The sequence below is a fragment of the Nicotiana sylvestris genome, chromosome 6 (assembly GCF_000393655.2).
Source record: "Nicotiana sylvestris chromosome 6, ASM39365v2, whole genome shotgun sequence".
NCBI classification, from domain to species: Eukaryota; Viridiplantae; Streptophyta; class Magnoliopsida; order Solanales; family Solanaceae; genus Nicotiana; species Nicotiana sylvestris.
Window position 1 is genome coordinate 181,564,029 of NC_091062.1, and position 3,238 is coordinate 181,567,266.

The 3,238-nt window shown below is 30.4% G+C and overlaps 1 long non-coding RNA gene across 2 annotated transcripts; it reads right to left on the reverse strand.

Annotated features, from left to right (window-relative positions):
• Positions 1-749: 749 nt before the first annotated feature.
• Positions 750-3,002, reverse strand: LOC104223809 (uncharacterized). Of its 2 annotated transcripts, XR_710216.2 has the most exons (4): positions 2,918-3,002; positions 2,676-2,730; positions 1,709-1,865; positions 750-1,041 (listed from the first exon to the last, which is right to left on the reverse strand). It is a non-coding gene; the product is annotated as an uncharacterized lncRNA (long non-coding RNA). The 2 variants fall into 2 exon arrangements; XR_710215.2 differs by lacking the exon at positions 750-1,041 and having other exon boundaries at positions 1,461-1,865.
• Between the last annotated feature and the right edge of the window lie 236 nt (positions 3,003-3,238).

A 3,238-nucleotide genomic window follows, 5' to 3' on the forward strand; every position in this document is an offset into this window, starting at 1 on the left:
TATGTTTTTGTTTACTTAAGGATGAAAGAATTATGTATGTCTTACTTATTAGTTATATTGACCAACTGATTATGGTAGTATTTTGTTAATTGGAAGATATTTCCAATTGTCAGAACATGAAAGAAGTTGTCTTTTTGTACTTTTCACGTGGAAGAAATTTTATGATATTGGTATTACTGCTGAAAATTTTATGATGTGCGCTAAGTTGTCATAATTTATTTTCGTTCGATATATTTATCTATATAAATCGAAAAGATGAATAGCTAGAATCGAAGCACAAAGTTGATCAAACCGACTATATATTTATCCCATTTGGACCGTATAAATAATAATATATCTATGTATAAAATAATATGACACCCGAAAACTTCAAATCCTAGATCCGCCTCTGCTCTTTATAAGAAGCAAAAGAATTGATGTGGTTATCTAGTAGATTTTTCTCTTTCTAAAAGTATAAAACACACAAAAAAAAACAAGAAAAGATCTAACATATCTGTTACTATTATACTAAAACAATAAAATTTACTCTTTCGTATTTCTTTGAAAACGTAAATAGACAATTTTTCTAACATTTGCTCAGCTCTTTTTTTTGCTCATTCAATGATTCTTTAGTGTTACCTACCTCTCCTGCCATATAGAAAATATTAATATATAGCTATTCGTTTATTCGTGCCAATTCTTCCTCACATCCTTATCCATTTGAATTTGGCTAAACTTCTTAGCAGTAACAAATGAATTACAGACCAGACTGTAGCCTAAGATTTATATCCACACACAATCTCTTATTACAACAATCAATGAGTTAGGAGTCAGAAAGCTATAAGAGCTATTCGATTACTGTACTCTATATAAAGCAGTTAACAGATTTTTGAACATAGATCCATACTAAGCTCCAGGTATTCTAATACCCAAAAAATTTATATATAAAATCACAAAATAAAGTAAAGTGAATGAGTCTTCAAATATATCCTTGCAATTTCATTTTCTTTTATGTCACTTTCTCACATAAACTTGCGATTCAACAATCACTATTGGTTGAAGCTGCAAAATTTATTGTAAGACATCAGACAAATTTTGTCTATTAGGATTACTTATAGTTCTAATTGGACACATTAGCTTCTTGAATTTTCCTAACAAGAATTTGATTTGCCATGCTTGTTGCTTTCCTTTTCGTTTATCTTCTCTGACTTTGTTTCTATATTGATGTGTAGCTGATCTAATAACTTTGAATATTTTTTCACAGGGATACAAGAATAAAGTAGTATTTTTTCCAGTTTGACATATTTAAATTTCCTTTTTTTTTCTAAGTTAACATATTTAAAGCTCCCTATGTATGTATTTACTGTTAAATGGAAGTATGTGTTTATCATCAACTTGATGCTTTTTCTCTTTCAGTAAAGTGCAGGAAAGTTTCCTTTCTGTTAAGAAGAATCAACTAAATGCTGATTTTCAACAGAAAGTAAAGGAAAACTAACAGTTTTTAAGTAAATATCAAGATCACATTAGGTTTTGCTGCACATTTTTTCACATGAATCATGCGTAAGCATAGGCAGTTTTATTACTAATCAAAATTAGTTTCTTAATTGGTTGACTTATGGGAATATCATATATGCCAATACAAATTTTATGAAAACATTAGAGACATCTTTAAAGTACTATATTAAAAATATGCTAAATTTCCTCAAGTAAACAATGCAAGACATTTTACCTTTAATAAGAAAAGGAGCCTGAAAACTTCGAGTAAAAGATGACAACGCGTCGATACACAAACCTTTACAACAACAAAATTATCATCCAGTATTATGACATCAAGCTTTATTTGGCGACCCTGTTCCTTGAAAGCCCATAGCTAGACCAATGTCAACCTTCAAGACAGATGCAACACAAATTATTATAGAAAATATCTTAGCCAAACTTGCATGATAGAGACAATGAGAGTGAACATGACAGCTTAATTTGGAGGGTAGAAAACAAAACTACGAATAAAAATTTTGAACATCAATTCGTACAATTTTAAGATGCATATAGGCAAATATAGACTTTTTCTATCCGATTCCAACTTTTCAAAATATGAGCTCATTCATCTATCAAATACAATTTGTGAGAAAGAAGAAAAATGAAGAATAAAAAGGGCGAATGATACTACTTTAAAATTCAGAAATAACACATCAAAAATGAAATGGGTCAGCATTCATAAAACAAAAGAACATATTGAATGAAAGTTTTACTCCTCCGATCCAGCAAGACCCGAAAAGGATAGCGCTTCAACTATTATAATAACAAATTAGAAAATATTAAAACCATCATTAAATCCCGAGTCAATTTCTCGGAAGGTCACTGAAAGAAATTGTTTGTGAAAGCCACTTTACTTTGTTTTATAACAAAAAATTATTATATTTTGCCAATTGTAACTCAAAAGTCAATCGACACTTTTAGGGCATATTAAATATTGTTGTTCATATTTCTTTTGCAACCCAACCATTTAAAAGATTAGAAACATCCATTTAAACATGACCCAACCTGCTAAAGGAAAATCGAAAATTGCTGTGACTCGATAATTTCGTAACAAATCCATTTAAGAAATAGTAACTCATTAAGTAGCAATAGATAAATGTGGATCAATTTTTAAAGTATATAAAGAATTACGTAGAGAGAAGTATGAATTGGGTCCTTGCCTGTGTTGGAGTAGAAGAAGTTTATCCCACTCTAATATGCAGCAGACCAATTTACCTTGCAATTCAACCCAGTTTGAAATCAATCAGTCAAAAAGTTCGTATAGGAAGATGGCAGAGCAACTAATTAATAGAAGAGAAGTAAGAATGAGATGCAATTTCCATTCATATGGTCTTAGATGAGATGGACATTCATAAAATAAATAGATGTAATAAAATTCAAATGGAGCAAGAGAAGAATAAACCTGAGAGAGTGGTTGAATCATAGGAAGAGAGCAGGAATGGAACATTCTAGTATATTTTGTTTAAAATGATGATGCAAGACGGAAGAAGCTGGGAGGCTTTTAAGACGCGTTTCAGTAAGCAAAGCATAGGTTAAAGCGAAATACCAATTATACCCTTGGTCGACCAACTTCTCTTTTCTATATAATATATAATAAAAATACTTAATCCTGTTTCCGTTTTTTAATCGTCTTCTTTGACATCCTCAATAAGTAATGTCATTCCCGCATCTTACATAAAGGCTTGTCTGTACAAATAAATCAGGTAATTTTCTACGACGAAAT